Raw genomic sequence first — 15037 nt, forward strand, 5'->3', positions numbered from 1 at the left:
CGATTAGGAAGCTGGGAGCACAACTACACGAGATGGAATTCACTTCTTTCCGTCTTTAAGGGAAGTAGATAAATTGATCCTTTAATAGTTGATTCTGGGTCTTGAACATTGAGATATCAACCTCTTACTACCCGAAAGGTGTTAGTTTATAGTTGGACTATAAATTATTTGTTCATTAGAGGGATCAGTGGTAATTAAGAAGTAGGATATAACTATAGGGGTAAAATGGTAATTTGATCCAACTGTAATTATGAGCGACTTGTGAAGGATTGACTCATTGTTGATTAGTTATATCCATAGATACAGAAATATATCTACAGTGCGAAAAGTGCATATATTAGTCTTTAGTGGAGTGACCGATAGTTAATGAATATCGATTAATTTGATTAAAGGAGTTTAATCAATTAATCTCATATCATTGAAGTTTCTAATATGTACGTCCATAAGGTCCCCTTGTTAGCTCACTATATGATAGTAATGAGGAATGATTTAAATTGTTCAAATCAAATAAGGAAATTCTATATTAATGAGATTAATGTATAATGGTTAATTATAGATATGATATATAATCCAAATTATGTAAGAGAGAGATATTTGAATAAGATTCAAATATTAGATTTATATGAATTGGGTTCATAAATAGATGTATACATATAAATATGTGATATTTATACGCTAATTAACTTCATATTAAATATGATTTAATATAATTATTTAATTGATTGATTAATGATTAATTAATTGATTAAGAAATCATGGAGACTGGAGGTTAATATAAATATATGATATTTATGATAATTAATCAAATGTATATATTAAATAGGATTTAATATATGATCATTTCATTAATGTGCCAATTAATTAAATAAGGGTTATTTAATTAATTAACTTTAATTAATTAGCACTAAGGATATATAGCGAGATACTTGGAGACGGGGTTAACCCTTCTCCATATAAATATAGCCCATTTAGGGCAAGTGATTTTTATCACACAAAATCCTAGCTTCCAACCTCCACCTTCTCTTTAACTTCTCTCTAGAAATTCTCTTCCATTTTTCTTCTTAAAAGTTCTTGGAGACCACTCTTACAAGTTCTTTGGAATTCTAGAGAATAGCAAGGTGACTTTATCGGTGGTGTCCTTCTTTTTGGAGAAGTTCGAGATCGTTGATAACGGTAGAAGAGGAAAGCTAGAAAAATCAACAAATGTGAGTTTTGATTTCTTCTCTTCTTTCTCTTTTCTAGCATGCTTATAGTTTTGTTTGAATGTTTATTCTACAAATGTATGTTTTATTTTACTATTTCTGTTTCCATAAAAATCGATTGTCTAAATGCAAGACGTTCATACGCTTCCGCTTGAGATTCGATACCTTCAATTGGTAACGGAGCTAATTCTTGCAATTTTGATTTTCGATTTTTGGAAACAAAAAGTAGAGAACATGGCGGGTGCTTTTGTATACTGCTTTCATGAGATGAGTACAGCAAATTTCATTTGGATTTTTTTTTGGCTTAATAGATGTTTTCGATATTTGGCACATAGACTCATCTTACTTGGTTTGATCTTGTAAAGGCCCATTGTTTTTGGGTATTTTTACTGTAAATCGAGTTTGTAAGTCCAGTCGTTTGTGGCAAAAAGTTGTTGTGAAAAGAACCAGGAAAACAAAGGCGAAACAAGAGAAAACGGAGAGAAACGATGCAATTCTGTTTTTCAAGGACATATTTCACTAATTTATCGATTTCAAAGTTTTAACCGTTGGATCATGCTGAAATTTGGTCAGTATGTTCAAAACACTTAGAGCTTCATTTTGAATGGTTAGATCGTCATTTTGAGCTCTGGTGTATCTGTTTTTTTTTTTTTTTTTTCTGTTTTCTTTTAGAATTTTCTAAATTATAGGGTGCTAAATATCGGTCTATTAATATCTTTTATATAATTGAATGAACATGATATGTATATTTAAATTATATGTTTTTGGTAATATGCATAATTTATGTCATATAGTTTTAAAATCCCACCTTAGGATAAACATGATCATGCATCATATAAATGTTGTATAGTTACATGATTAATATAAGCATGCTCATGCATTATAATATAATTGTTATATTATTTGAATACATGTCTTGAGTAAGCATATTCATGCATCATAAATGTTATAATATATGATGTAGAGAAATGAATATTTATGTTTATTTTTCATGTATGATAATTATAAGCATTATAATTAGATGAAAAATGAATTTTGCATTGAGCTTTACATTACTTAGAGGGTTGTTTTTAAATATAGAAAAATAAACCAAAGTATTTACAAAATATGACAAAATTTTAGAACTATCAATAATAGACGCTGATAAACTTCTATCAGTGTCTATCTGTGATATTGATAGACACTGATAAAAGTCTATCAACGTCTATCATTGATAATTCGAAAAATTTGCTATATCTTGTAAATATTTTCAACAGTTTTACCATTTGAAATAATTTCCCTTACTTAGATTAATATAAACATTACATTCAATCAAAGTCGTCATAATGCAAACGAAAAAGGTTTTTGACAAATTCATTGCTTTATAAATTTATAAGTTAATTGAACTAGATTAAAATTGATAATCAAGAATCGTATGCAAACATAGGTCTAAATTAATTTTAAATAGTTTAAAATTAATTCATCTAGACTTATATTAAACGCATTTCTAATAAGATTAGAAATAGGTTAATCTTTTAATTCATTTTAATAGGATTAAAATGAATTCTGTTAAAAGATTAAATTTATAAAATAATTGCCCATGAGAACCTTTGTCTTAGGAACGTTCTGTCTAGGAGGGGGTATTTAAGCTGACAAAAACGGAACACCTCCACCTGGGAACCGACCTAGAAGGTGAATTGGGTAAATATTTTATAAGCATGCAATAAGTGATCAATTTTGTTAAAGAGTTTAATGAATGAGATCACATATTGTTAAAATATTTAATATAAGCTTTATATTGAGTAAATTAACAATGACTTAGATAAATTGAGTTAACCAGATTTGCCTAAGTATGAAACCCTAAACTTTTAAAATACACACAGTGGGAGGAAAAAGATGTGTACGATATGTCAATTTTTTCACTCATGTTCTCCCTAAAAGTTCACACCATGAGACTCATGCTTGGCCTCGTGGCGCCCTGGGAGCGTCCCCCTTCGGATGGTGTTTGTATGGGTCAATATCAAGGTGAATGGAGATAGTATTTATAGTAAGTGAGAGAGAGATGTGTGTCAACATTTCCTACAATATTTTTCATTGGTTTGCATTGTGAGACCTTCTTGCACGGTCTCATGGTGTCCTGGGAACATCCTCCTTTGAATGGTTTGTGCATTAGGTCAATATCAAGACAAACTCCATAAATGGTTTATGGATAGGATCGCTTTAGTATTTGCTCCAATCGTCTTTTCCCTTCGGTTGGCTCATTGGGATGGAACTCTAGGGTCTAAAATGAAGGGACACACTTATAAGAAATTGTTAAGCGAGTTAAAGATTTCTTGATTAAACCAACAGTGACTAATCGTCATAGGAATGAGAGTTATTCTGTTGTGATGGTTGGTTGAGAAATGTCTCAATTCAGTGGAGGGGTGACTGACCGCCCTTCGGTGACTTTTTTCCTAAACCACTGAAGCATCACTACAAAATGGAATAATGATTAAGGTTCATTATTAAGGTTTTGCTAAAATTGATTGGACTAAAATGAATTTTTGCATAGTGTCTAAAATGGGTAATTTTTTTTATATCAGCAAACATGTCTAGCGCTTCAATGAACCTTCTTAAAGCTAAAATGTTGACTGAATTCAATTACGCAACTTGGAAAGAATCGATTAAAACTATGTTTGTGGTAAACGATCTTAACTTTGTCCTGATTGAGGAATGTCCTCCAATTCCAACCCTTGATGCAACATGAAGTGTTTGTGATGCATACGAAAGGTGGACGAAAGCCAATCTTGAGGCATGAGTTCACATTTTGGCAAACATACCTGATCTTTGACCAACAGATTTGATAGCATGGTTATTGCACTTCAAATCATGCAATCAATGTGAGAATTGTTTGAGCGAATGTCCTCATAATTCAAGCAGGATGGGGTTGATATAGAAAAAACCAGTAATGTCAGCTCCTTATTTAAACTCCGGTCCATATTGAATGTCAAGGGACTAATAGAGGAGGCAAAAGTTACTAACTCTAGCAAAGTTTATCAAAGATGTTTGACCTTGGGAAAAAAAACTTGGAATTCATAATAAAATGTTCAAGTTGACCCCACTGCTTTTTAGAATGGGAAGAGATCTAATGAAAGTAAATCTGATTTACTTATCTTGGAGTCGTACTTAGTAAAGAATAATGATTATGACTGGATAGTTGATTCAGGGGGCTACTAATCACGTGTGTTCCACAAGAGATTTGATTCCTGGAGACAATTGAAAGTTGGAGAGATGACTCTTCGAGTTCGTACTGGTGAGGCCATTCTAGCTGTTGTTGTAGGTAGGCTTAAGTTACTCGTGGACAAGAAACAATATATGTTATTAGATAACGTATATGTAGTTCCTAATATGAAAAGGAATTTGATCTTTGTTTCTTGTTTGATTGAGCAAAAGCTATTTAAGCCTGTGATATATGTTATTAGATGACAAGAAATGATATATATTATTAGATGACTTATATGTAGTTTCTCTATCAATGATAGACAGTGATAGACAACCATCAGTCTATCCATCATTATATCAACTAATATATACAAAATTCTAGTGATATAACTGGTAGCAACAACTATTTAGATATATATAGAAAGAAATATATGAACATAATATTAATATACAAAATGATTTATAACAAAATATCAGTATCTACCATTTATAGATAGTGATAAACCATTATCACTCTATTTATCATGATATCAAATATCTAGTGACAGAACAGACAACTATTTGCCTTCTTTTTCTTTGGTTGTTCTTTTATTTTCAAGTCTTTTTTTCTTTTCATTCTCATTTTCTTCTACAATTTCTTCCTTAACAACTTTTTTTTTCAACATGCTCTTCTTGTTCAACAACATTTTTTCTTTCATCAACAGGATGTAATAAATAAAGTAACAGTATAGTGTTAGACATTGATAGTATTTTATAAATATCATTAATTAATTATATTTACCTTTTTCTCTCTCTCTCTCTCTTTTTTTTTAAGTTTTGATCTTCTCTCATTTTTTGTTTTTGTTTTTTGTCAAATATATCAAATCTCAAGCTCAACTTCCTGGAATAGATTCAAAATTCAAAAATACTTAAGAAAACAACCCATTGTTTTATTTTCTTTCACAATGTCTAGATATTTACCTTATCCTTTTGTTGAACATGATCAATTTTTTTCATATATTCCTCCGCTTCAAATTATTTTTGCTACATTACATGTAATGTGTCATTGTTACATAAGAATTAAAAAAGTTATAGAAGTATATCATTTTCTATCAATGATAGACACTGATAGATTTCTATTAGTGTCGATCACTGATGGGTAGTGAGTGACCTCATTGACTTCTATCAGGAATATCTATCATCGATAGACATTGATAAAATTCTATCAACGTCTATTGGTGATAACACTTCCTAATAAAAGTCTATCATTTAGATTTCAACTTAGAGATTTACCTTTTGTTGAACATGATCGGTTTTTTCCATATGTTTTACAACTTCAAATTCATTCTGTTGTAATAATACAATGTAATATGTCATTGTTACACAAGAATCGAGGAAGTGATAGAATTTTCTATTAGTGATAGACACTAATGGACAATGATAGATCTAGTTGACTTTCAAGACAAAGTAACTCAAGAGAGGAAACAAAGTAGCTTAAGAGAGGAAGCAAACCTTTTCCTTTCCATCCTCTTCCTCAAACTCTATTATTAATTCTTGTGTCTTTGGGGTTTCCAAATGTAGAGTTTGAATATGATTGAAATCATCTTGTGTTTGTATATTAGATTCTTAAAACAAAAAACATAAATCAAACTCAAAGATAATGAAAATAATGAGATTCATATAATAAAAGACACAGATCAAAAGGAAGAAAAAGGTATCGATAGACATTGATATACTTTTATCACTGTCTATCAGTTCAAAAAATTGCATACAAACATTTCCTTCATTCCCAATTTCAATCTACAAGAAAAAAAACAATTTTAGTTTAGTAAGTAGATGTATGTTTACATTTAGAAAATAAAATACCACATAGTAAAGACTTATCTGAGCTACGTAATCCGCAACACAATTCACCATTTTATTAATTTCATTATTTCTTTCAAGAATTTGTAAGTTACAAGAAGGAGCTTTATTTTTTTTTTCTATGGTCTCCTCAAGCTCTTTTCTTTTCTTTTCTTTTCTTTTCCTTTTTTTTTTTTTTTTTTTTTTTTTGCGGAAGCTTTTCAATTAGAAATCTATCATTCAGTCTTTCCATGATTGTTTTTAACATTCTGATGATATCTTCTTGGCCTTGTTTCAGACTTTTTTGCTTTTTTCTGCCATCTATTGGTCATTCTGTAGGTCTTTTATTTCCTCAATTATATTTTTCCCATGTTCTTTTTCCCCTCCAATTAATTATCTTTCTTCTTCTATTTTCTTTTCTTTCTTCTTCTATTTTTCTTTTTCTTTCTATTTGTTCCTTCTCATTTTCTTCCACATCTACCTAATATTTGATGGTGGTTGATTGTGATTCTTGTTCTGTTGGAATGGAATTACACAAAACTACAAGTTTAAACACATGTTAAATCATTAGATCAAAAATAGGAAAACGCTAATAAGCTTTGTTACGATATATTTCTATCACTATTTTTCGCTAATAGATAGTGATAGACTTCTATCACTGTCTATTGCGTGTCAATCAACTGATATTATTGATAGAAGTGATATATGTCTATATTTTATCATTGATTATCGCTCACTTTGATCATTCAATGAACGTTGGTAGAGACTATCTTTATCTATTACTGTCTATCATTTGAGTGTATCCCTATTTTCTTATCTAGATGTAAACGAGCAAGGTTTAAGAGTCCCCCTTAGTCTTAAAGGGGATTTTAGGAGTAGCTTCTTAAAGGCTTATGCCTCACCCATCCTCGGATGCTAAGCGTCAATCACAGTTTGACCTTGTTGGGGTTGATGCCCTAGTCTCGTGTTCTGTAGTTTGTAAACAGTTTGTACAGACACTTGTGATGTATAATATATGATATTTTACTTCACTTCTTGATTTTGCTCAGTTGTTTGTTTTATTTGCTTTATCACAAACCAATAAATCTAAAATCCTTGGTTATTTGTATGTAACTTAAGCATGTATATGATGACATACAAGTGAATCATGTCTTAAGTGATAACCAAAATGGTTTGTAGTATATGGATATAAGAGGAAAACCTTATCCTGGTAACACTACGGATGCGGCCCGCTTTGTGAAATGGTCACAAGTGTTGTGACTTGTCACAGATGGTCTGATCCTGATCATTCGTGTAGGGGACATGCGAGTGAGGGCGTCCTATACAAAGAGTTTGTATAAGACTTGGCCACGAAGTGTTAACGTCTCGTTATATAACACCGTTCATGACAGAGACTTCACTTCACTAGGATGACCATATGTAAAATGACCTCAATCCTGAGTGAGTTGGGAACTCTTGGCATTGAGGGAGATTCTTTGATTTGTATGGGTGCGAGTGGCCTGGTCGTCGACTCAAACCTACCATTTTGGGGTTTCGTCTGATTTGGGAGCTGGGAACTCAGCTACACAAGATGAAATTCACTCCTTCCCCGAAGTAGGGGCAAGTAGATAAATAGCTTCCTTAAGGGCTGATTCCAAGGCTTGAATGATGTGACGCCACACACCTTCTCTTGGCCCGAGAGATGTTCATACATATTGGAGTATGTTGTATTGTTCATTAGAGAAACCAATGGTACTTAAGGAGTGAGATGTAATTACGAGGGCAAAACGATAAATTGGCCCAACTGTACTTACGAGCATCTATGAAAGGTCATCATACTCATGATTGGTTATATCCGATGGACACAGAAATATATCTGTGGTAAGGAGAGTTCAGCTGTTGGTTTTTAATGGAATGCTTGGCAGTTAACGGATGGTGGATCTTATGGTTAAAGAGTTTAGTCAGCTATTCACGTACCTTTAGAGCTTCGAACCATAGATCCATAAGGTCTCCTTGGTAGCTTGGATAAAGTCGAGAATTAGTTTTTGGATCAGTTTGAAATTTTCAAATTGATAAGAAAGAGTTCGATTATATATGATATAATTAAACTAGTTAATTATATATGATATAATTGACTAAATGTATGAGATACATTATTTTGGAGAAAATTAGATATAAATATGATTTATATCAAGTAGAGGAGAAATTACTATAGTAGATATATGATATCAAACTATAGTTAAGAATATAATATGATTATATTCATTTATTAATTAATTAGTCGGTTATGTGATAATTGCCCGAAAATTTATCCTAAATCGTGCGATAGTGGGAAGATCAATTTCGGTTATTGTAACTGAAGAATAAAATGAAAATTGGTTTCATTTTGCAAGGAGGTCAAAAAAATTGCTCATGGTGTGAAAACTTCACGATTGCTTAGTTGAGAGCCTATACGACAGCGCACATCATCTAAACGATCGCACACTCGCGCACTAAACAATCGCATGAGTTCTCTAAACAATCGCTTAGCGCACTGAGCTTTTAGAAACGATCGCTTACTCTTTACTAGACGATCCCTTAGTAAACCCACACGATCGTGTACCTTTCTCTAAGCGACAAGCACCTGACTATACGATAGTCATCTACTATCTCTCACTTGCTTGTCGTTCTACACGATCGTCCTTTCCTCCATCCTCTACCAATTCCCTCAAAGTCTACTCTTTGGATTCTCACTCCGAGAATACCAAGGGCTTCAAGTGGTGGTGTCATCCCGGGTTGCTGCTTGTTCGTGCGCTGCCATTCGTGTACACGATCATGGTGCTGCTAGGCGACTGATTGCTGGCCGATAAGAACCGTTGAGGAGTTGCTTCCGTTGGATTGAGTTTGAGTGAAGTTAGTCTTCAACTGGTACGTTTACTCAATCTGTTGTATTCTATTTGTCAAAGCATGCCTATAATTAGTGTTAAATTGCATACCTATTTATTAGAATGTGTGTGTGTTAATTTAGTCCCAATGAAATATGAAAGATTCGAACTCACTCATGGATACTCTTGTATAAGAGTTCCTTCAGACCTTTCTTTTTCTATAAGGATAAATCTCGTGGAAGAAACACCTGTCTTAGTGCCATTTCCAGTAGATCTAGTTTTCTCATATCAGGATTTAGCCCCGAAATTCCATATAAATTAGCAAGAAAGAGGGTAAGGACCCACCCTTTTAAGGAAGTTTTCTAGCCTCCCCAAAATCAAAGTCTAATTCAAATTAAGGCAACTACATCTTAGTCTAGAATTTGAAGTGCGCTCTTGATTTAGATAGGTTAGGGTGAGGTGGAACAAAGACTTGTAAGACATCATCAACCGATTAATTCCTTCGAGAGACATCATCTCCCTTTGAGAGATAAACGAGCAAGGTTTAGTCCTTTAACAACGATAGTTAGTGGTAGAAGTCTATCACTATCTATCAACGATATAGTCAGTAATAGAATATCTATCAACAATAGACACTATCTGTTTTTTGTTTGAAACCATTGCAAGTAATAAAGATGAAGCTAAGAAACTATAGGAGTACTTACATCATTTATTTCAAAGATATTCTCTTCAAGATTTATCCAATGATCAGGTTCCAAGCATTCCATGATATTATTCTTGAACTTTGATTGCAAATTTTTCTTCCAAATATAAGATCTATTGTTGAAAGTTTTGGTATTGTTTCAAATGTCCAATAAACTAGTGGCAAAGGGAAACCTTGAATGCATACATAATCATTTTCAATAGAATAAGCATTTTTGAAAAATTGATATGTCAAGTTATATGACAATCGTCCCCAGTAACAAGTTTTAAATGTTTGTTCATTGTCTAGTATGTTTACATGTTTCCAATTAACAACATTGTGTCTTGGCCTAGGGATTAAAAAGGGCTCTAAGAAAATAAGGTTTGTCAATTTAACTTTGATACTATAACTTTCAAAATTGTGTGAGAACATTAAAGCTTCTCTCGATGTCTTTTCTATAAATTGAATCGTCATTTTTAAAGACTCTTTCTCTAAGTTTAGGAATTTGATATTTTCTTCTAAATCTATTGGTGGTAGTTAAGTACCATCTAAACCCGTGATTAAGGAAAATTCTTTTAATCCAAATGTTGCTATATGTCCATTAAAGTTTAAAGCCAAGACATTTGGCTTATTTGTGACGTATTATTTTCTTATAAGATAGTTTATGAAATTTGTGGACATTTTTTCAATTTTTAGATTTAGAAAGTGGTTGAAAGAACCATTTCTAAAAGTATTTAAATTTCTATCATCTAATTACTTCTTTATAGTTTGTATTACATCTAATGAGATGCATATTGTTATCCTCAGAGGTTGTTCTGGTCTTACATTATTATTTGATGTTCATGTTCCTGTTCCACCTGTTTAAACATACAACTATCAACAATAAACAAGTGATATATTTTATATTCTATCATTGACTATCACTCACTATTATCATTCAATGAATATTGGTAGACTTCTATCACTGTCTATTGCTTGTCTATCAGCTAATGATAGACAGTGAGTTTATCACTGTCTATCAGCGATATACTTTTAAGGATAGTAGAGAGGTTGTTCCCTTAAGTGTTGATTCTGGGTCTTGAACAAGGGGCCCCACCCTCTCATTGGCCCGAGAGGGACTCGGTTTGTTGACTGGATCACAAATCAATTGTTCATTAAATGATCAATGGGACTTAAGGAACAAGAGGTAATCTCGGGGGTAAAACAGACATTTAACCCAACAGTTATTACGAACAACCTGTGAAGGGTTAACTTACTAACCATGTTATATCGAGTGGACATAATATTGTTGGGTTTTATGTCCTAAAACTCGTAGTTTGTAAATTGATAAACATTTTCTATAATCAAATACTTATTATTGATTTCATAAATTGTACGAAAGTATAAATCCAATAAACTAAGACCCATGACTATTGTATGGGTACTTGAACTTTATGTGGAGACATAAGAGTGGATCAGGTTCGAGTAAATAGTCAAAATGATCTATGGTACATGAATAAGATTGGGTACCTTATTCTGGTAACACCATTGGATGCGACCTACTCTGTAGTTGTTACAAAGAGTTGTAAAGTGCTACATACGATGTGATTATAATTCGTACATGTTATGACATAAGGAGTGTGGGCATCCTATGCAATGAGTTTGTATAAGATCAGGACCAAACTTTATAACGTTGTTTACTGTATAAGACGGACTATTTCACTTAGTTGACCTAGGTAACTTGATCTTAATCCTAAGCTAACTATGAACTCCTATTTATTCGAGATTGCCCTTAGATTTGCATAGGTGAGGGTTGGCTCAACAACGTCGACTCAATAAGACTCCCATTTCAGGGGTAAGACCAGATAGATAGCTGGGACATAGGATGCAAGACGAAGTTCATACCTACTTGATTTAGGGATAGAAGAAAGGTTGTTCTCTCAAGTATTGAATCCAGGTCTTGAATAAGGGGCCCCACCCTCTCACTGGGTTGAGAGAGTTTGGTTTAGTGATTGGATCACAAACCAGTTGTTCATTATAGGATCAGTAGATCAGTAGGGATTTAAGAAGTAAGACGTAATCTTGGGGGTAAAACATATATTTGACCCAACCATTATTACGAACAACTTGTGAAGGGTCGACTTGCTGATTATGGTTAAATCATGTGGACATAATATATCTACAGTGAGGGAAGTGCAACTATGGGCTTTAGTGAAGTTACCCATTAATTAACTAATGAGGATTAATCTGGTCTAATGAGTTTAGCCAATTAATCTCGGATTGTTGGAGCCCATTATTTGTAGGTCCGCAAGATCCCCCTACTAGCTCGTAACGGACTAGCTCTAGAATAACGTGATAAGTTAATTTGAAATGTTCAAATTAGAATTAAGGGAATTAGTAATTATATGAGATATAATTATATGTTTAATTTGAGAATTAAACGGAATAGGAGAATTTATATATTTAAATATGGTTTAAATATATAAGGATGAATATGTGTTAAAATTAATTTAATATTTGATATTAAATTAATTAAATTTTATTTAATAATTAATTTATGAAATTAATTAAAATTTTCATTTTTAAAATCAAACAAGTTTTTTTTTTTAAAAAAAAAACAAAATTTGATTTTTGAGATAAAATTTGAAAATTAGAAAACAAAACACTAGAATGGAAAATATCCATTTCTTCACTTGCCCACACAAGAAGCTTTCTCTTGGCCTTGTCTTCTCCAAGCATGAGCTGCAACTCATGCAAGTCTCTCATTTGCATGTTTATCTGCAATATAATGAATAGATTGGAGTGAAAATTGGGCATGCAATCTATAGAGAATTTGAGAGAAAAATCGGTTTGAAGAAAGAGTTCTTCAACTAGATTTCTACGGTGAGCATTTCTCCTTCATCCCTTGATTCAAGCTTGTTTTGAGTCCCACAACTCAATCTAGAACACCAAGAGAATAGTGAGGAATATTTTGAGGTGGTCTGCAACAAGATTTGGAGAAGATAGCAGCTGGAGAAGGAGCTTTGAAGAAGTTATACAATAGGTGTCTTTAAACTCACTTGTTTTTCTGCAAGAGCATGCTTTATATTTTGCCAAAATTAGTGAATTTGAATACTTAGATGATCCTTGTGCTTCCTCTGTTGCTAATACAATTCTACAAATATATCTACAGTAAAGAGATTTCAATTATGGGCTTTAGTGGAGTGACCCATTAGTTAATAAATGAGGGTTAATTCAATATAATGAGTTTAGCCAATTAATCTTGGATCGTTGGAACCCATGATCTGTACGACCGTGAGGTCCCCCTACTAGCTCGTAAATGGATTAGCTTTAGAGTAGCGTGATAAATTAATTTGGAACATTCAAATTAGAATTAAAGGAATTAGTAATTATATGAGATATAATTACATGTTTAATTTTAAGAATTAAATGGAATAGGTGAATTAATATTTAAATATGATTTAAATATATGAAGGTGAATTTGTGTAAAATTAATTTAATATTTGATATTGAATTAATTAGAATTATTTAAATTATTTAAATAATTATTTAATAATTTTATTAGAAAATAAATTTATGAAATTAATTTGTAAAATTAATAATTTTTTATTTTTGAAATCAAATTGATTTTAAAATTGAAAAACACAAAATGAAATTGTGAATTTTTCCATTAACATTTTCAAAGTAACTCACACAAAACCCACTTCTTTTTTGCTTCAATAACTCCAAGCATGAGCTGCATCTCATGCAACTATCTTCTTTGCATGATAGTTTGCAATATATTGAGAAGATTGGAGTGGAATTGGGTCATGCAATCTATAGAATTTTTGCTAAAAAATTCGTATTGAATAAGATGTTCTTCAAATGGGTTGCTGCTGTGAGTTATTCTTCAAGATCCCTTCGTTCAAGCTTATTTTGAGTCCCACAACTCAATCTAAAGCTCCAAGAGAATAATGGGGAAGATCTTGAGGTAGTCTAGATTTGGAGAAGCTTGCAGCTGAGAATTGAGATTTGAAGAAGTTCTACAAAGGTATGACTTGAAATCCACTTGTTACTGTGTAAGCATGCTTTAGTTACTGCCACAATTAATGAATTAGAGTGCTTATTGATCATTGTTACTTCTGCTGCTTCCTGATACACTCTAACAGTTTATACCTTCAATTTTAGTTTCCCTTGTTCTCCTTTTTGAGTTTTTATCTTCTTTTGTTTTGTTGTTGTTGTTGTTTTTTTTTTTTTTTTTTTTTTTTTTTTTTTTATGATTTTCCTTTAATTGTCTTCTTGCTTACCATTTATACATAAAATTTAGGGTTAATAAATATTACCACTAAACAAGAAACAAGAATTAGGCTTAATAATTATAATCACCCATAAATTGATAAGAAGAAAATAAAAGAGTTAATACCTTTTGAAGTTGAGTAATTACTGATGTAGTGGTAGAAGAAAGATGCGTCAAGAAGCAACAACGGAAGAAAAATTAAGAAAAAGAAGAAGAGGATCAAGAAGCAGCAGACGAAAAAAGACGTAAATAGAAAAAAAGAAGGTGAAGCAACGTCGATGGAAGAAGAAGAAGAATAAGAAAGTGATTTTGAGAGAGTGATTAAATGGAGAGGATTGGAGGAGATGAAACGTTGTTCGTTGGAGGGAAAAATCTTCGAGAAAATCGCGTGGATTAATCGTTGTTGGGTTAGATCTTCGGGTCGGGTCGTCGCCCTTTCTCTCTCTCCTTTATTTATTTATTTATTTTTTTGTATTTGGGCTGGACTTTTTCGATATTTTACATCGTTTTTGGGGTTTGGTTGGGTTGTAATGGTTTCTTAAACTTTTTTTTGCTATAAATTGTAAAAACTTTGGCAAACTTTTCTCTATATAAAAATCACCCTTAATTTTATTAACAATAATGTTAATATAATAATTCATTCTATTATTATGAATCAATATGAAAAACCATAATCTTTTTAAAAAAATATGAATGACCATAATTATGTTTGCTTAAATCTCTTTTTACGGTAATATATATTAACATCATAAATTATTTATTAAAATTATTAATTAGTCTTTAAAAAGAAATCAATTAATTAACTAATAATAAAATAAATTAATTTTTTCAATTAAATTTTTTTGTATACTTGTACTTTTAGTTTTAATCTATAATTATAGTTATTTTTTTAAATTAAAAACATTATTTGATGATTTAAAATCAATTAGTTTATATCAACTTCTTTTGTATATATATACAAGGCTTATAATTGACCTTAAACAATTATCTAGTTAACAATCAAATTAATAAAACTACAGTAAAAAAGAAAGAAAATAAATATTTAAATTAATTA

This window comes from Benincasa hispida, chromosome 1, assembly GCF_027475165.1.
Source record: "Benincasa hispida cultivar pf3 chromosome 1, pf3_genome.v1.1, whole genome shotgun sequence".
NCBI classification, from domain to species: domain Eukaryota; kingdom Viridiplantae; phylum Streptophyta; class Magnoliopsida; order Cucurbitales; family Cucurbitaceae; genus Benincasa; species Benincasa hispida.